The sequence below is a fragment of the Thunnus thynnus genome, chromosome 1 (assembly GCF_963924715.1).
Source record: "Thunnus thynnus chromosome 1, fThuThy2.1, whole genome shotgun sequence".
Lineage (NCBI taxonomy): Eukaryota > Metazoa > Chordata > Actinopteri > Scombriformes > Scombridae > Thunnus > Thunnus thynnus.
Genome location: NC_089517.1, coordinates 34936502 through 34957466, shown reverse-complemented (window position 1 = coordinate 34957466; position 20965 = coordinate 34936502). Strand labels below are relative to the sequence as shown.

At 38.9% G+C, this 20965-nt stretch overlaps 1 protein-coding gene across 1 annotated transcript in view; it reads right to left on the bottom strand.

The window, feature by feature from the left end:
• Positions 1-20965, bottom strand: part of LOC137187452 (neural-cadherin-like) — a 265262-nt gene that overhangs the window by 3762 nt on the left and 240535 nt on the right. The gene's annotated exons all lie outside the window — the stretch shown is intronic.

Genomic DNA, 20965 nt, shown 5'->3' with positions numbered 1-20965 from the left:
TAATTGATCATATATGTTTCAGGGAGTCTGATGGACTTAAAAACTTTCTGAGCAGCATCACCCTTCTCTTATCCTGTGTACTGTTGAAGAGAAATATCTAGCAACATCGGCGAGTCAACGAGTGTTAGTACATCCTTGGGAGATGAATGTAACCTGAGCAGGTGTTTCGGCAGCTGAAAAACAAAGTAACTGCACATGACTCATCACTCATTACATACAATCTGCTCATTTTCTTAAATGTAATAATAATTAATAAAAATGTGTCTGAAGATCAGAGGAGACTACTTTATTCTTCTTTCTACTTGAAAGTTAGGTAATGTGTTCTAGTTTATTTTAGGTATTTTATTTTTTGTATATCTTTTAAAATTAAAAGTCATGCTTTCCAAAACGTTTTACTCACAATCTCTTATAAAATAAAAGCCCATATAACCTTTATATTTAGCAGAACTAAAGTAAATATAATAGGTCATATGTCAGGAAAACATGAAACATACATACACAATTACTACATAATGTACATTCACTCCTACTATCTAATAAAGGAATACATTGTCCCAAAAAGTATATTTATACAGTATTTAAAAACTGTCACATCAAGTTTTGTTTTAATAAATGTTAGTTCCATGTGATGTATGTCTACAGGTGAAGTAACAGAAATATTTTGTTTTTGTTTAATCGTTTCAATTTTACCATTTATTGAATATTCTGAACTGAAGTAGTATTTTGCTAATATGTATGATAAAATGATTATAGATCAATAACCATTGTTCTGGACCGCATTTCTCTTAAACATTATATAGCTTATTCCAGTCACTGTAACTCTCCGCTGACTCCTGGAATGACAGTAAAATATTTTTATTCATCTTCATTGGATTAGATTAAAATCTTGTATTAGAATTGCATCAGGTTAAAGGTTTCTCTCGGTAATATTGATCAGTTATTAAAGTTATGGATTTAAATCACATCATATCAGCTCAACATGACTGGCTAGTATCAAGATTTTCAGTAAAAGACTAATATGCAACCTGTTGGTTGGTCCACATGTGGCTACTTATGATGACTCACATCCACATACCTTCAAGTCTGTCAACATCTCTGCAGCAAATGATAATTATAACTGTGGGGTTGCATAACAGGCCTTGTAGGCACAGAACAGACTAGATTAGTATGTGCAGACTGACTGCAAATTACATTAGATTCAAAGACTATTAACGATGGCCTGGTTGACAGAAGCATGGACAATTAGAGGCCTGGAATTTGTTACACTGTCATTACTATGTGGATTATTTGCATTTAACATGGATACTCTATAGATTGCAGGAGGAGTAAACACTAATATAAAACATGTATTTGAGACAAAAGAAGTGGACTGTTGCTTTCTGCTGCAGTGACTGCTTTCAGTGGGACTCCAGAAAAAAAAATGTTGAGGTGATTTAACTGAAGTAAAATGCAGATTTGAAGGAGCACACACACACACACACACACACACATACATGGTTCGACCAGTCTGCATGTATTTCCTGCTCTAGCATTGCTGCAACCTTTTCGGATGTCTAACAAATTTTTTCTGTGCCTTGTTTCAACCCCATCACCGCCTGCCTTTGTTAACACTTCACAATTCACTAGCTTTTCCATAATATTAACCTGCTCTACACCCACACAAACTCTCACTGTTTCGCTTTGCCATTATTTCCCCCCCTTTAAATCAGCTGTGCTTTTCTCTCAAATCAAACAACTGAATCAAAAGGACTGTTTCTGCAGTAGTGCAAAAAGTTCAACTTGTAGAATCTGGAGTGCAATGTTGAGATAATATTTAATAATTTACAACCACAATGTCATCAACTGAGCCTAACAGAATTATTTTCTGAGTCATATGCTATCTTCAAGTCTGTTTTCGCAATGATTCAACACATGAGAGCTGAGTATAATCACATTTGAGAACAGCAGTGTTACGACCTGGCTCGGGTCAGTAACATGAATGAAGAGAAACTGAACTAGAAAAAACAAGTCAGTTTATTAAATATACAAACAAAGAAAACAAAGAACAAATATTGTGGTGTGGAGGAGACTGCTGCTGCAGAGTTTGCTGATTGAGAGAGAGGGTGAGGAGGTGGAGGAAGGGCCTTTTTGTAGGTTGCTGATCTGCCACTGATTGAACAGGACCAATGATTTGTCTCAGCTCACTGAAACAAAGGGCAGGTACACAGAACACACACACGACACAGGACGCAACAAGCAGCAATCACACACCGCAAAACATTTGAACTGACGGCACTATAAATACCCCAGCTGTTCAAATCCTATTAATCCGAGGAAAGACATCACTAGGGGTGTAATGTAAACAAAATTCACAGTTCAGTATGTACCTCAGGTTTGGGGTCAGAAAAAAGGTAGAAAATAATATTTTGGTCCTTAATTTTGAAAAAAAATGGCTCATTGGTCAAAACTGAAATAGTTTAGTTGCTGCAGTGAAAAAGGGAAACAACCTCTCTGTTTCCTGCAAAGAGTCAGAACACCTGCTGACAGCTGTTTTATGCTGATTTATGGTCTAACTGTATATAAAATAGTTCACTCAGATTATAGGTCTCTTTGTCATTCTGACGGCAGCAACACTACAAGGTAGCCAGGGTAACCAGGCTACCTTGGGTAAGCCGGCTAGCATACATCCATGCTACAGCTAAGTAGCTTCGATGTTCGCTGCCAAAACGTTCTGGGTGGAACTAGCGCTCTAGGATTATTGTTCCGCACGTCAGAGTAAGTGGATTATTAAAGTATTTTGACAGTAATTGTTTGGGTCATAGAGCGTATTCTTCATACGACTGCATGCACCGACCTGTAATGTCTGATGGTTCAGGACAAATACATGTACCATTACGCCCCTAGACGTCACCATAAAAAATCTGTGATCTTAAACAAGCCAAACATATTTTTTAAACACGTACTGCTCCTGTCTCTCCCCCTCCATCAGCTCCTGCTTTTTCTGTTTTAATTCACACATCTTTCTCCTACATCACAACTAAAACCCATCAGCCAATCCATCATGTAAGCACACCAACAGACGGCACTCAAACTCCCCGTGAATCCCTGTGAACACCCCATTAAACAGCCTAACCTCTGACAACTCTGTAAGAATAAATTCACTCAGCCAGAAACCAGCTTCACAGTACAGGAGGAAAAAAAATCAATATTCATTTACTGTCAACTTGTCCCCCTCACCACAACTCCAGTGTCTGGCAGATTTATAAGATGATTCACTATTTCATTTTTAGAGTGGCGTTATGGCTTTTAATGGCACTGAACAAGAAGGGAAGAAAAGATAAAGAAACTGAAAGACAAGCTTTAGTTTTGCAGGAAGACACATGTGGCTGACTTCTGCAAGGCTGGCCTTGATGTTATAGAGGCAGTGAATTGGCCAAAAACAAGGTCACAATCATTCCCCTGCCCGACTGCAATTTACCCTGGGGTGCCCTGAGCTTTCCAAAGAATAAACACACAACAGTGTCTAGAAGCAGCTGGACCAGCAGCCCGGAGGTTTCCAAAGCTAATCACAATATGAGGTTTCAGGCTTTAAGGCTGGGTCATGTTAAAGACTACAAATAGAAGTATCAAGCAACTCTGCTAACTCATCTCCCCATAAACAGCAAAATCAACAATAACAAAGGAAAAAAATACTCACTTGTGTTTTTAAAGGCACAAGTCACAACTTACAGATTTATTGGTACACCATTAAAGGACAAGTTCATAATTTTTCAAGCCTGTCTTAAAGGACCAGTGCATAGGATTTAGTGGCATCTATCGGTGAGGTTGCAGATTACAACCAACTAAATACTCCTCCCCCTCTCCTTCCAAGTGTGTAAGAAAACCTACGGTGGTTGCGAGAAACCTGCAAGGCCTTCTCTAGAGCCAGTGTTTGGTTTGGCCTACTGTAGAAACATGGCAGTGCAACATAGCCGGCTCCGTGGATGAGAACCAGCTCCCTATGGTCATATAAAGGGCTCATTCTATGAAAACACAGATTTTTCTTGCCATAGTCATTCCTCCTATTCATACTGATCATTAGAAGATCCCTTCATAATACACTTGCAATGTAAATGATGGGGGACATAGTCCACAGTCCTTCTTCTGTGCAAAAATGTATTTAACGTTTAGCTGAAGCTAATATAGGGTGACCATATTTTCGCGCATATGCATGCACCATAGGTGTTTTCATCAGGATGGTGGACAATTATTTAAGCTCCTAGCACACCTACTGAGCACACCTTTCAACACCATGGACAGTGCCTCAGCAGACGAAAAATGATGTTTTGCCTCCTAAAATCCACCAAGGTATTTGTCAATGTGCACAAGCACAGGCTGCCAGCTAAAAGGCCGACTGTGACACAGGTTCTGTCAGAAAGAGCCGCAAGCGTCATAGGCTAGCAACTGCCTTGACAACAACACATTGATTGATTGACACAGATAGAGATAAGTGTTGAATTCAGACGCGAGGTGCATTGTATATGTTTTTATATTGAGTAGTTAGTAGTAATGAGTAGGACAGAACATGATAAATGTCTTTGAAAGTGCTGAAAACAAATTTAATATAATAATTATTATTCTAATTGTGGTAAAACTCGGGACAATTTGGTAGTGAATGTTGAAAACCGGACATTTTAGTGTTTTACAGATATTTGTTGGGACTCTGGACACCCAGCTTGAAACTGGGACAATCCTGGACAAAGTGGGACGTCTGGTCACCGTAAACTAATATGAAGCTTCAGCCATCCAAATGAGTAAAATCAATGAGATCTTTCAATGGTACAGTCTTTTTAGTGCCTCTTTCCCACAGCTAAGTCAGATAACCATACAGATTTTAAACAAAACGTTAGCCAAATTTGCATATTTGGAAGAGGAATTGAAGGAAAATGGTGCAATTATTTTTAGCCCCATTGGACTTAAGATGTGTTTCCCTTTGATCCATAGCTAACAGAAATATTGGTCAAAAATATAAGTATACAATATACAGTAATACCCAGTTATAATAAACCATTATTATACTAGTTTGCTACTGGCATACCCGGAAACGGCTCATCATTTGAAGTTGATTAGCTAGCTCTCTGCATAACATCTAGCTGCTACAATAACTAATGGCCAAAATATATGAAAATACATGAAATACATGAAAATTTGACACTGTGTCACTACAGGTTCCTAGTAATTCCTAGTTTTTTTTAGAGGGTAGCCTAACAAAATGTTTCTTGTTTTTTTTCTATTTCCTTATGAATTGGCACACAACAGGAAGACCAAACCTAATGGTGAAAAAATGGATTGAAATCAAATACCATAGGCTACATGGTTGTACTTCACATGGACTTTCTTTTTCTCACTTGGGCAAGAAAATAAATAGCAAAAAGGCCAGGATGTGATGTGAATAGAGGCACACAAAAAAGTCTGATATGGTGCTGCTATGAGGACAACTGTGCTGCATGGATCAATATCTTCTGTAGATTAAGTCTTGGGGCCTATATATATGGAAAAACACAGCCTATAGATAGACTGTAGCAAAGAAACCACAAATATGAGATGTGTTACTGTTTGGTGGTGGAGTTTATGTCTTTATGTGTTTACACTTGCTTTCTGCTGCTCCCATCTGCTGAGCAGTGTGTGTGTGTGTGTGTGTGTGTGTGTGTGTGTGTGTGTGTATGAAGAAGTGGCTAGTGTGAGCTCCATGGGGAAGTGAGCAAGGAAGCTGGAGGTCAGGGTGTACAAGATGAATCTGCTCTGTTCAAAGGCCCTCTCTAGAGGGCAAACAGAGAAATAGAGAATTTGATCGTTATTTCTGACAGTGAGTGTGTGTGTGTGTGTGAAAGAGTGAGGCTGAAAAGAGAGATTATGTGTTTATTTGTTTACACTGCCTCCAAGGTCCTGAGGTCTCTTTGACCATCACTCCTTTATGTTTGGTTTAACTTTCTCTCAGCTTAACTCGTACTCTTGCCTTATATTTACCCTACCTCCGTCCAACTTATTTGACTATTTTCTTCCTCCACTCACTCCCCCCCTTTAAAGTTAGTTTCTATCGATTCCATTGGCCTTTAACAGCAACCACTACGTTAGGTGAAACCCCTAAGCTACTCCTGGATCTCCATCAAATGCCCCGGGCTATGTGCAGGGTTAGGATATTACCACACTAACACACACACACACACACCACACACAAATGTCACAGTTACAGTCAAAAAAGCACTGGCACTGTTTGAGACAAACTGATTTCGAGGGAGTACGTCCCTATTCCCAATGACTTTTGCAAGCATTGCTAACCACTAAAGAGAAAATGTCTCAAAAATGAAAAGACAAATGTCAATTGAATGCCCTTTGAGGAGGACTCGTTAAGTGGTAAACAGGGGCCTCTCAAAACTCCCATACTGCTCCTTTATCTAAGAGCGGATGGGCACTGAGGCGGCACACTACTATCTGATGAACAGGGAAATCCATTGTACCTTGAGCAGTTCAAATGACGCTGAATGAGTTTGTGTGTGTGTAATGGGATTTCCAGTCAGACAATCAATATTTGAGCTGCCCTGCAATGAGATCAGTGTCTATGAGTACATCAACACAGGTCAATAATATGCTACAGATTTTAGTCTCATCAAACTATAATTCTGTTTACTGCAGTTATCTTTCTCTATGTGCTCAATCTATCACTACTTCTCATGGCTGCTTATTTCTTTCATTTGACTGATACCTCTACTAATAGGTTGGACTGAAACAAATGTGTCTCTAAATCTTTATAGGTGCAATGAGGTTTTCACCGTCTCACAGCTTCAAATGACGACTGATAACTTGCAGGTGTTGAATTGCTTTCCAGCTCACACCCTGTTTAGGAACACAAACAGAACTTTTCCACAACTGAATATTTTCATGTCAAAAAACTGCAAGTAAATGTCTCCCCAAAGTCTTTCTTTAGTTTTTGACCTCTAGTAGTGCTATGGAGCAGTTTTTCTATGAGTGGGTCCATGTTTTGTTTGTCTCATGCATGCACAGTTGATGGGTTACAGTCCTGCCAACAGTTTCACAGTATTCAACTGACCTGCAGGTGCTGGTTGACACAAGAAACATAGCAGTGTGCCAGCAAAGGCAAGGGAGGAGAAGACTGCCATTTAGAAACATGAGGTGTAAACGCTGGAGGTTTCAAAATGTTCAAAAATATCGGCTTTTCAAATGTTTTATGAGGAAGGAAGTGCATCCAACATGTTTGTTAGACTTCAATGATACACTAATGTAATGCATTATGGTGAAAATACAGTACCAGTCAAAAGTTTGGACACACTTTTTCATTCAAGTGAATAGGAAAGTGTGTCCAAACATTTAATCCAACACTGATATCTGTCCATTATATCAGTTTTGTCCATGTCTGTCCTAAGGTGACTGTGCTCTGTGTCTGTCTGTCTTTTTCTCTCTCCATTGGACTTGTTATCAATCTAATTTGTGCTCTTTCTTTAACACACTGCTCATCCTCCTCCTGTCAAAGAACTTCAATAGAGTAAAACTTCAGCTCAGCCACAAAGATAACGCTATGAACAGACCCTCACTTGTGTGTGTGTGTGTATGTGTGCGCCAGACAGCATGTGTCTTGGATCAGTGAACTTTGTCATTGTCAAGTCCAGGTATAAATTCACCTAAGAAATAACGAATTTCAGATATATCAGAGTTACAGAGATGCATTTGACCACATTGACAATTAAATGTAAATGCAATATCCAATGCGTCTACAGCAACTACAAAGATGGACTGTTAAAGGATGGTAAGTTTTAAAGAATCGAACCCTAAGTAGTGCAAGAGGATAATGTGCTGTGCAATGAGAAGTTAAATCTGTTTTTCAAGCTGCTCTAATCAATGATTGTGATGTGCTAGTGATTGATCGCTCTTTTGGACACAATTTGCACAATTTGGAGCGCTGCGGAGAGCCACGGATAGGGAGGACGTTCCCTTTGTTATTTATGGCTGCTTTGTGCTGCACCGTTTCTGTGAGACAAAGAGACTGTCCCTGAGCAAAATGTGCAGCTTTGTAATATGACAGAGACTTCCAATCCACCACATAGCCTAGCAACTTCAAAAAAGATAGCAATGAGACTGAGGCCAGAAGAGTGAGAAATGTACTTATTAAATTCCTTTATCCTTCATGAACCACAAATAAACATACACTATTTTTAACTTAGTTTGCTCGACTTTTTGTCTGTCCCCGCTTTGATAGAGGTGGTCACAGTAACAATGCACACTGCATACAGGTGTAACTACCTGGCTAGACATTGTTTAAATGCAAATGCAAGAATACAATTCTGAGAAGTGACATTTCTTAAATTGTGATTTATTGTTTGTGAATCATTGTTAATGTTGTGGAATGTCAAATATACACTTTATGAGTGTTCCAATATAAACATTCTTTGTGTAAAAAGTTCAGTAAAGCTTAATTAAGTGTCATTCCTAGTAAAATGTCATTTCTGATGCAGTCAGTAGCTTATGTTTGGCAAAGTTATAAAAATATAAGCAGTTAAATCAATAAAAAGTCAAAGAAAAAATAACATTTGTATAAATTCACCACCACCGCTTTTTCTTAGCAAAGACCTTTATCAGAGAATATTGTCTTGCTACATTTTGTTGTAAAGGCAAACTATTCTCAGTTGAAACCACCATTGTCCCTTTGATCAGAGAACAGGCTCTGAGTAAAAGAATAGTGTCCAGTGTGACTGTCTTGCACAAGGGTTTTCCATGCATGCCAGTACAAGGAGAGTTAGAGTTAGAGATTTACCCTTTTTGGCGTTTTAATGTGGATGGATATCTTTGCTGAAATGAGCTTAAAACCCTGGTGTGGGCAAGTGTCGTTTTTGCATGAAAATGGTGTTAAGGCTACCAAATACCAACCAACACATCAGGTTTGTCTTCAAATGATTAACCACCAAAGACATGGAGGAGATGGACATATTTAAGAAGGTAATATTCCCTGTCATACTAGAATTGTGCTCCAGCAATTGTGCAACATTCAGGTGAAATGACATTAACTGGCCAACACCAACTCTTGATATCAATCCAAGTGAACATTGGGATGAACTGCAACAGGCCATCTGTGGAAAGGAGCATCTGCCCATTAACTTTGGGCAGTTGAAGACTGAGCAGAGGTTTTATTCAGCACAAAGCAAATTGATGAAAAAACACAAACTTGTGAAGGTAATAATGAATGGGAGAAAAATTGAGATACATGACAAGTGTTTAGTAAAACTAACAGGGTCAATGACAGGCAGGCACTAATGATGTTATGGTGAAGGTAACTTGAAAGAAACAGTGATACCAATGAAGAGGAATATGTAAACCTGAGGGGAAAGAATAATCTGTGCTATACAAGCCACTCTAAAGCTCTAGAACTCTAGAGCTATCATAGAGACAACCCAGTCTGTATTTGCTAAACCAAGAAGCCCCATCCAAAAACTGAAATCCAAAAATCCATGGCCTGAAATCATCCAAAATATCATGAGCTTTTGCATCTTGTACAACACATTCTCTATGGTGCTTTAAATCATTGCTCAGGTATGTGGTGCAAAAGATAAAAAGACAGAAAAAAATTGTCTCTCTTTTGTCTGGTCATGGAAGATAGGGTATGGATGATAGTAAACATTCTCAAATGGAAGATGGACACACACTGAACTGAAATAAAACATAACTTGAAATTCTCAGTATGGATGGAGAAGGAGATCTCAATTTTGCTGAACCAGTATGAGATAGTGGTGCAGTATCAATAAGAAGCAGTGGTACATATCAATGTACACAAACGGGACAGAAGCAGCACAGCAAAATTTTAGGAAATTTAGACTCTAAATGTATTATAAATCACCTTGTGCATATTTTGCCTCTGTGGATGCTTCTCCATCAAGAAAAATCAGTAGGGTAATTTCCTCAGTGATGGAGTCAGTTCATTGTTGGTCCCTAGAGTATTTGTGCAATCATCCAACCCTACAGGTGACAGGAGCCAATGTTCCCATTCCAAATTTATAAGCAAAATCCCTGCATGAAAGGTGCAAGAAATGTGTTTCCTCACTGAAGGATTGCATGCATCGACTAGGCTGTATTTTCATGTGGATGGGTGGCCACATTTACCTTCAATTCTGGTAAACCAAAAATGTAAATTGAATTATTGTGAGTGATGTCTTATTATTTTAGGTTACTGCTCATTTACCCATTGTCAAAACCTTGTTGTATACTAATACTGTTTGAATTGTTTCAGTTGAATTTCTACAATCAAATGGTTAAACCATATCACTGACTTAGTTGACCAGTGTCATGCATAACTTCCACTGAAAAAGTAATGAAGTCTCAAAATAGTCTCCATCCATTGTAAGGGTCCAGAGCCTGTCCCATCATTCATTGAGTGAAATGTAGGGAAAAAATGGATGCAACAGAATTGGGCATAGTTCCAAGATGACACCCCAATTATTCAAATGAACGTTGCTCATAGGGTGCATAGCTGAAAAATGTCCTCAAGTTTCTGTGCTGTTGGGCCCATGTGCATCACAGTCTTTCTCCAAAGCAACCCAACACAGGCTTATCAGAGGCCTAAAGCAGACATTCACATCTTCAGGCATTTTAGGTTATCCATTTCGCCTGCATGTCCTCCAAATTAAATGACAAAATGAAATGTCTTGTGTGAAAGCCAGTGTTTAGTTTGTCTGCTCTGGGTTACTGTAAAAACATGGTGGTGAAACATGGTGGGCTCCATGGAAGGGGACCACTCCCTATGTAGATATAAAGGGTCTAAGGTAACAGAAACACCACAATTCTTATTTTCATGGGATTATACAATAATGAAAACATACTTATGAATATTATATTCTATTTCTGCCAAGTCCATTCCACTAGATGCCACTAAATTCTACACACTGGACCTTTAATGCACCTTTGTTGTCATGATTAAAATAACAACTACTTGGTTAAGGTTAGGGAATGATTGTGGCCATCAAGAATCCAACATCAACTGTCAGTAGAAAATGGGAAGCTAACAGTGGTCTCCAGAGTCAAAGTCTGACATTTTTTTGACCAATCTAACCACCCGGACATCCTCTTTCTGCTGTCTATAAAACTGTCACACTATTTCCTTCTCTGCTCCCAGAGGACAAGTCTCATAATTCCAATGTCCTCTAGAGGGCTTTGTCACTTGAATGTAAACGTGTCATTATTTAGCATTTGCTGAAATAACTGACGCTGTCATTCTTCTTGGGAGGACAGAATGTGCATATCAGTGGACTGCTTTACGTCAAGGGACCTGTATCCAGCATAGATTTTGATTGAGCAGGCATATGGTTTGAAATTGACATATTTGAAAAATGTAGTGTTATTGCCTTTTAATGAAACACATCACCTACAGTATACTGTGTGCTAGACAAAGTAGATCAAACATGTGTATACATGTACAGCAAAGCTATGTGTAGATTAAGTGCCTGTCTGCTTCAAAATCTGTTTACATAAACACAGTTGAAAGGTATCTGCATTTATGTTTGAGTGAGGAGGCGAGAAGGCAGAGGGTCAGAACATGCATTTTCCTGAACACCTTACATAATATAATAACTGTGAATGTATACATGAACTACTTCACCTTCCTTCAGCAGAAAAAGACCACTTTCCTATCAGACTAATTATCTTTGACTTACATTGCATGGGTGGATCATAATTTACTTTCGTCTTCCTCAGCAGTACATCCAGCTCCACACGACTAAAGTACCAGTAGGTATTAATGAACATTCAGTTGTAGAGATTTGGGTATTCTGCAGAATACGAAGAAGGATCTGGTGGAGGACTCAATAATGGGCTGTCTATGCTGTGTTTAGTTAAGATTAAAATGGGTTGGGCCCCTGAGCTTGCTGCTGCGCTGTCAGACTGCTGCCGTTTGGAGCACTTACACAGCAAAGATTGACTTTGCTCTTATCATTTAAGTGAAATTGACTGTGTTTTGCTTTTGGGCATTGTAACCTGATTGTCTGATTTTTTTGTGTGTGCTTGTCTTGATGCTGCTGCTATAGCCAGGTTTCTCATGAAAAAAGGTTGTGAGTGAAATTGGGGCCAACTTTGTTAAACATAAATCTATCTGCTTCTACTTGACCAGACAAACTACCATTATGTTAATTAAACATGCACACACTCAGCCTGTAGAAACAAATTGTGTAATGTCTTCTATGGCTCTGGAGGGGCTTCCCATTGTCTGAAAAAATAAATCCCGATGATGTAATCAGGGTTATCTCTGCTTGGGTTACAAACTGGAGATGTGGTCCATTCTATTTAAGCTATGCTAGCAGTGGATGACAGTGTTGGTTCATTGGTCAGTTCACCACTTTGGTCTAGACTGCAATGTCTGTTGAATGGATTGTCATACTATTTTGAACAGACATTCATGGTCCCCAGAGGATAAAACCTACTGTCTTTGCTGATTCCCTGACTTTTCCTCTAGTGCCACCATGAGGTTGAAATTTGTGGTTTTGAGTGTCTGAAAAACTATTAAGCCTCTTTCACACATAGTTCTTAGTTAATTACTGGGTTAACCTTTCAGGCATGCTAATGATTTTCACTTTTCACACATGCAGCTACATTCAGGAATATTTCTGCCTTGCGCCTTTTCACACATGCCATGGCAATGCTGGAATAGATGGGGCAAGGGACAGTCCAGCAGATGGCGGTAATGCAACACTTATGGATGCCAACCACAATAAAACTCAACAGAAGAGAGCGAAACTAACGAAACTCAGATCAAACTTTCAAACTAGGCAGTTCTGATCAAGTATGAATCAAGATTATGTGACTGCACTGCCTATTTCTCACCTAAAATGTTTCCAGAAACATATTTTAGTGTACTGTTAGCCGTAATATGAGAAAGTTTGTGATGTGGCTGCCATGTTGAAAATAGACATGCAAAAACCAAGCACCACCCAACTTGCAGTACGTCACCCACACGTCAAGTCTTGTGACTGGTTTGCTCACTCCATCTGAAAGCGTCTTTCATCAGACGGACGTAAACCACAGATAGCTAGTAGGGGTGTGAATCCTTGGAAATCTCACAGTTTGATTTGATTTTGATTCTTGGTGTCTGATACAATTCAGAATCGATTCTCAATTCAAAACCGATTCTTTATTGAATGAATAGAAAAGGGGGCACTATTTTCAATCTCTTGCTCTCTTGCACCATTCACTGGTGTCCTTATTCCACTGAAATACAATATGAAACATAACTGGCAATTAAGACAAATGGTTTGCAGCATTTTTATTTCAAAAAGTTAACAGCATTAATTAATGAACTAATTAATTTGAAAGCATCTTATAGCCTCCTGCCTGTATGAGAAAACCAAAATGAGGGGGAGGTGAAGTGCTCCACTGTGTTGTTATAAACGCCATATGTCCAGCAGTGGAGAGCAGCCTCTCTGCTGGGAAAGCCATAGTTGTCCAACACGTTGAGCAGGCGCACGGTTTCTGAATTATTTTCTTCACCTCAGAGTTGGTTTAAGCTGTTTAATGCTGCAGTGTGTGTTGGTCAGCTGGTCTTGTTTGTTACTGCTGGAGTTCACTGCTCTGCTCTGCTAACATTAGTCTCTGAGTGACGGAATAGAAAGTTCACAATATACTTCACGTTCGTCTCGCAAAGGTAATTATTTGGTCATTAAATCAAAGAATGCTTGCAACCGCTGCCTTTTTTTGAAGATGAACTACAAGATAACTGTAGTATGTGTGTACTCTAGACTGTCTGGGTGCTGCACTCAATCAATCAATCAATTAATATTTATTTATATAGTGCCAAATCACAACAAAAGTCAGTCTCAGGGCACTTTTCACATACAGCTGGTCTAGACTATACTCTTTAATTTACAGAGACCCAACAATTCCCCCATGAGCAAGCACTTGGCGACAGCGGTAAGGAAAAACTCCCCTTTAATGGGTAGAGACCTCAAGCAGAACCCGGCTCTTGGTGGGCGGCCATCTGCACTGCCCTCTCAGTTGAGTTCCCCCTTTTTTGTTCTGTCAACATCACATTATTAATTAACATTTAGAAAATTGATTTTTGACATTTGTGAATCGATTCAGAATGATAGGAGATAAGAGTGGAGATTCTTAAATGAATCAATATTTTCATCCACCCCAGTAGCCAGTGTAGGGAAGCCAGGATCGGTTAAATGTGATCATATTTATTTGCAATGGTTAAAATCCTAGCAGCTCAGTTTTGCATGAGCTGTTAACAGGAGGGACTTTTTTTATCAACATGAGAGAGCAGGGAGTTACAGTATTCCAATCGACTGGTAATGAAGGTGTGAATAACAGTTTCCAGATTTTTGGCAGACAGAAACGGTCAAAAATTACACCAAGATTCCTGCAATGCTGAATGGGACAGAGAACCAAGACTGTTAAAGATTTGCATATTTGCACAATTTTGACCTGTATCAGTAACAGTACTATGATCAAAATTTCTGTTTTGTGATGGACATTTTGTGACATCCACTTATGCATGTCTTGAGTGCAGTTTTGAAGGTTGTCAATACTCAGATTTTTGTTTGCATGATCACAGCTTAGCTATATTTGGATATTGTCTGTGTAAAAATGGAAACTGATGTGATATGTGTAAGGTGTCCCAAAGGAAGCATGTAGATTGAAAAGAGGGCTGGACTGAGTACCGAGCCTTGAGGCACCCCACAGTGTATACCTGTTGCGGCTGACCTCAGCAATAATAACATAGAAACACCTGTCTTTAAGGTAGGGCTTGAACCATTGCACTGCTGTGCCCCTGATACCCACCCAGGTTTCAAGCTGGTCCAAAAGGATATCATGGTCAATGGTATCAAAGGCTGCGTTTAGATTCAGGAGAAGGAGAATGGATTGATGGCGAACATTAACTAATAGTAATAAGTCATTCATGACCTTAACAAGTCCTAACTGCTATCCTGTTTGTTCTATCTTCCACCAAACTCTTACCAATACACAAAGATAACCTTGGAAACATCTTCACCTTGAAGGGCTTAGCTGTTTAGTGTGATAGAATCGATGCAGCAATCACTGCACTGACTGCTGAGCTCATCTGCCAGAGGAGATTGAAAGGATATATTCAGTATGTGACTCATTGACAAACATCTGTGTCCCTAATCTGATATCCTTCTTTAATCTCAGTGCTCTAAATCTGTATGACTGCTTAAAGCCACACAGAGCTACCATACTGGTGACTCTGCATGTTATACAGTAGATCATAATAAATTAACCACATGTACTGCTGACCATTTTACAAATTATGCCAAAGTTTTTAATTTGTATTTCCTTGTTTCCAGGCAAACTTTACTTTCACTTCACTTTACTTCTAGTCCTCTTCACTCATGAAAAGGTAGAGTTTACTCTAGTTCTTTCTCAACTGAACCAAGAGCATGTCTGCTGCATGACTGAGGATTATCTGCAGTGTGTTTGGGCTGCCATTTCTATGGTTATTCATTTGTGAGTGACCAAATCTTTTTAACAGCAACCCTTGCACAAAAATTAAACAACCTAGTCTTCAGAGATGACCACCGAACAAAAACCTTTTAATGCAAGAACTGACAATTCACTTAATGATTCTCTTTGACATACAACAAAGGTCTGCTGCCAGAATCAAGCTGCGGGTGTGTGGTTAATGTCTGCAGTTCGATTCTTAACCAGTGGGCTACTGGCGAGCGCCAGAACTTTATATTTCATGGGAAAAGAATAAAATAGAAGGGGTTTGCATTGCAAAAAAAAAAACAACTTTCAATGTTATAAAGTAGATGCATTAACTTCTAGTGTTTTCTGCAAAGAAAATAACCATTAACAGATTAAGAGAGAATGTACAAATATGTCAGTGTCAAACTAATAAATTGGGTTAAAAATACAGAAAAACAATGTGCAAGAAAGACAAAGCAATAGAAACACAAAAGGAGGGCAAGGAGGTGGATGTGAAGAGAGGATGATATTTATACACTGCTACAAATATATTGAAGTCAAAATAAGCAAACAGAATAAATGAATTCACATCGTTGAGTACCAAATCAATATTCGAGCTACATGTTAATTCAGAGGGCCAGGTTATTAATCATTAATATTGCCAAGAGATACCCGATTGGACTTTGACTTGGTGTGTAGTCATGTTGACATTTCTCAACTAGAAACTTTGCTGCGAACTCACAACCCCAGTGGAGCACCCTGGGGACTCTTACAAGGTCTGCTCTGCCAGTCTCCCAGTCCAATCCAAAAGTAACAGAGCATCTCCAAGACTTTCCTAGAAGGTACATCTTCTAGGAACCATGAATGTCTGTCCTATATTTCATGGCAATCCAGATGTTATTTTCACTAGAAAAGAGAAAACTTTGTCCTGGTTATGGCACGGGATGAAAAGTCAGGAGATCAGCAAAATTATAAGGATTCATTCATTGGGCACCATGTATGTCTGTACCAAATTCCATCCAAACCCTGTCGAGACATTTTGCTAAAAAACAAATATGTGAACCTCATGGCAGTGCTAGATAAAAAGTCAGGGGATCGTCAAACAGAGCAGAAATCATCATCTGGGGATCATGAATTGCTGTACAAAATTTCATGTCAATCCATCCAATAGCTGTTGAGACATTTTAGCAAAATATTTGGCAAAATAAAAAATAAATTTAAAAAAGAAGAATTTAGTCTTGCTTCAGTTACATGATAACTAATAATAAATTAATAATTCATTTTGCCAAAATCTTACTGCATCCTCACTTTTTAAAGTTGACCCTACAATGCTGGCCAATAAGGCCAGTATTGTATACCATACTGGCCAATGAGATCAAAGGGAATGAACTAATGTGCATTCTGTTTTAGTGTGGATTTTGTCTTTTATCTTTGCCGATCATAACAATCTCAAAAGAACAGCCTATCCTTCTACAGCACTACACCAAACAGTTGCTGCCCTCCTTTTGTTCTTGCTATTCAAACATTTAGAGTCTGCACAAGCAATATGGGATGAAGGCATTTAAAAAAAGTCTCTCTTGCTGCTACTTAAATTTCAGAGTGAGGAACGCTTGACCGATCGAGCGCGGAATGCTCTACCGATTGAAATTACTACCAAAGCCCCTGGAGCATTGATCTCAATTTCTGCAGGTTTGGGTAAACAGCACCTTATATGCCTACAAATCAAGTAATTAACACTTAAAACAGAACTGAGCTTCAGCAGGATCAAGGTCGGATGTCGCATTTAATATGAGCCCAAAGCCAAGTTTGAAGTGAGACATTGTAGAATGGGGATGAGAAGAAGAGAAGGAGAAATGATCATTTGAACTGTGTCTGTTTGGTCTCAGAGTGGGAAGGAGGTGCCCTCTGAATCACCAATGAGACAAGCAGACATGGCCAGCAGCAGTGTGACAATGGCACCATCCTTCTCAGTACTACCTATGTATCTCCTGCTTTCCCTTCTCTTGCTTTGTAATCTTTTCGACTCTCTCTTGTTTTCTTGGTATTGTGTGGTGCCCTTTTTCATTCGGTACTTCTCTGATCTGTTTTCTTCTCTTGCACTCTGCTCTGTCTCATACTGCTCTTTTACTGTTCCATTGTATTGTCCTCAATTAAACAAGGGGAACATGTCATTGTACTGACAACTCATTCTCTGTGTACGACTGTGCCTGAGGCGCTTTCTCAGCTGAGGATCCTTTAGGAATAGGAACACAGCTAAAGGTACAGACAGATGAATATTCAACAAGCAAAAAAAAAGACAGGCGAGCAGGCAGACAGGAAAATGTGGATTTTAAGAATACACAACCAGACAAGAGTGTTGCAGTCCATCCACCCACAGGTCAGAGGAAGTGCATATGCAGTACTGTATGCCAATTTTTTTTTCCTGGGATGGTGAAGTCATGACCCGCCCTACTCTGCCTCTAATACTCGTTGCCTTCGTTGGGATGGTTAGGTTTAGACATGAGGAGTGACACTGGTAAGGTAAGCCAATCAGAGGCAGAGTAGGGCAGGTCATGACTTTGCCATCCTTGGATAAAAAATATTGTGTACTGTACCACAGGCAAAGTTTGGCCGCTATTATGCTAACCTACAATTCCTCCTGAGACTTTCTGACCTTTCGGCGAAGAAAACCATTATCTTGTTCGCCTATACTCTTTGGTAGAGGGGGTATGACGCCATTGACAGGCGACCAAATGAAACCAAATGTAACTTTGATTAAAATTACTGATTTCTCTGGGTTTGAAAATTGTTGGAAACATTTGGGATAATGTAAGTACACAACTCAGCAAAATATATAACATAGGTCTAGTTGTTTTTAGACATTTTAATGCAGAAGTTACATATTATAGCTTTAAGCTATAAAGTACAGTTCAATGATCAAAATGGCATGCAAATGAGAGTCAACAGTCTGCTTTAAGTAGGCTGTTATAGTCTTCCAAACAAACAGCCATCATTGGCAAAGCTATTTAATATATTCCATATATACTTTTGATGTTTTTCCCATACCACATACAGTATGTGGTTTGCAGCAATTATTTGTTTCTGTTTGGAACATGAATGTCAATTGCCAGCCCTTGTTTTTTATATGTCATGTGATGCCATGTGGTGTAGATAATTTATAAATTTATGACATGAATATGAATATAAAAGTTCATGCTTTTCAATGTACACAGATTCAAAAGTCGCTTCTTCAATCTAACTTGATAAGCTTAATTGTGGAATCTATTTAATCGTAGTTACCCATTTAACCCCAGTCCAAATATAAATGACTGAAAGTAAATTTCCTACTGCAATCCTAGGTGATCTGACATATCCACTTTGTAATATTGCATCATTTTTTGTGATTATCCAATAAGTGTTTACATGTGAGTGAGATGATGTTCTACATTTGGGCTATGGACATATCAATGGCCCTGTTATTAAAGATACAATTCTCAATGCATTATAGCACCCCTAAAAAAGCCATGTTTAACCCCAGCTCACTGTTTATATTTCTGAATTACAATGTGCACAAAAAAATGATGTGTCTGTAGGGGGAGGTGTAGAGAGAGGCATGGGATTAGGCAGTAAGCTAAAGGGAGCCTCATACAGTGAATATTACATCTAATTCAAAGTGGTGTATGTTGTCAGGTTGCTGTTATGAGTGTGATAATGCTGTCCCTTGGGTCTTGTATCCTTGTACAACAAGCCTCCAGGGATAAAATGAGGTACTAATTATCAAAGAAACATCTATTACATCATTAGAAACATCTGCTACACTATCATCATCATACTATGTGTGTGTGTGTGTGTGTGTGTGTGTGTGTGTGTGTGTGTGTGTGTGTGTGAGAGAGAGAGAAAGAGAGAGAGAGATAGGGAGAGCTTTGAATGAACTAGGCTTGGTTGAGCTAGGTCTTATATTTCGTATCTGTGCTGTACTTTCACATGTTTGCCATTTTTGTGGTTATCCTGCTCTGTAAATGGAAACTCTAGTATTTTTCAACCTATATAACTAGAGCACAGTGGATCCACTTCTGAGTAAACTTGCTGGCTGACTTGATCTGCAAAGCTCAGGTTGGACTTGAAGACAATAGTTAGATGTGATTCCTGTTTAATTGCAGGCTTACTTTATTATTGATTACTTATGGTAACTGGCTGCATTCATATAGTACTTTTGTCCAAACTGTTTTACAGGTTGTTGTTTTTTTTGCCTCTCATTCACCCATTCACACACAAAAACATTCACACCACAGGGGGAACATGGGGATTGAACCACTAACCCTGTGATTAATTGACGACTTGCTCTACCTCCCGAGCCACAGCTGCCCGTTTTGGTACCTTGTTTAAATATTTAACAATGTTTTTTATTGTTTTCATTTATATATCTATTTATTTTGTCATTCACTTTCCACTGTGATCTCCTAGATAGTTTTTAAGGTTATAGGGTGGGAGGTGGGTTTGTGATTTTGATAGGTTGTCATGATTGGAATCAGATTGAAACAATGGAAACATGCTGTACAGTGTGATGACATAAAATATACATATGTTGATATAAGGCTATATTACATCATTTTTCTGCACCTGCTCAGTGTGTATGTTTAAAGGATGCAATAAAAGGAATAACATTTTGGTCAGAAAAGGAAAAAGGGTCAGGTGGCTCCTTGCTCTGATCTTTGTCATTCTTGTGAGTCCACATGTACAGAATTGCTACAATGGAGGTGTTAACCAAAGTTTTATTATAAAAATAGTCATGATGCACACAGTAATGCAAATAACAACCGGGTGAACAAATACTAGGTTTTTCCTTTAAAGTTCTTTAAAGAGTATATTCTGATCCTGGTTATGTTCAGAGGCGTTTCTAGGATTTGAAAAGATCTGGGACAAAGCCAAGATCACCCAGGGCCTTCCCTTTTATAGAATGTTTTTCAGCTGGATAAATAATGATGTAATTACTTTTCGTGGGTTTACATGTATTGTCAGATTTAAATAATTAATGCGCACATATTGTTCCCTCTGCTGTGTGATGACTACAGGTATTAAATAAACTCAAAAGAACGAATCCTTCACAGTTGTTGGCAACAAACAGAACATCAGTACTGATGTTTCTGCAAAACCCTGGATTACATTCAGTGGCATGTGAACAACATTATTGGTAAAACTCACAGGCATTAATCTAACCCGTTTCAGACTCTGCCTTAATCCCATTAATAGTTGTATTTTGACAGATATCCTATGTAACAGTTGGGAAATTGTAGCCCTGAGAAGAGTTAAAGAAGCAAAACTCAACATACATAAAAAGCAATCTGTGATTTTGGAGAGCTCTGTGTGTGTACATGCCTCTGCCAGCTAAAGCCATGCAAACCGTGGTTTTTGCACTCTCTGTAATGTTTATGGACCAATCTGAAACACTGGAGGCAGCAGCAGCGACCAGTCTGCTCGCTGTCTGAAAGTATGCTCTGCCTGTATGCATCTTGTCATGTGCATTGCTTTATCACTACCTCTCCCTCTG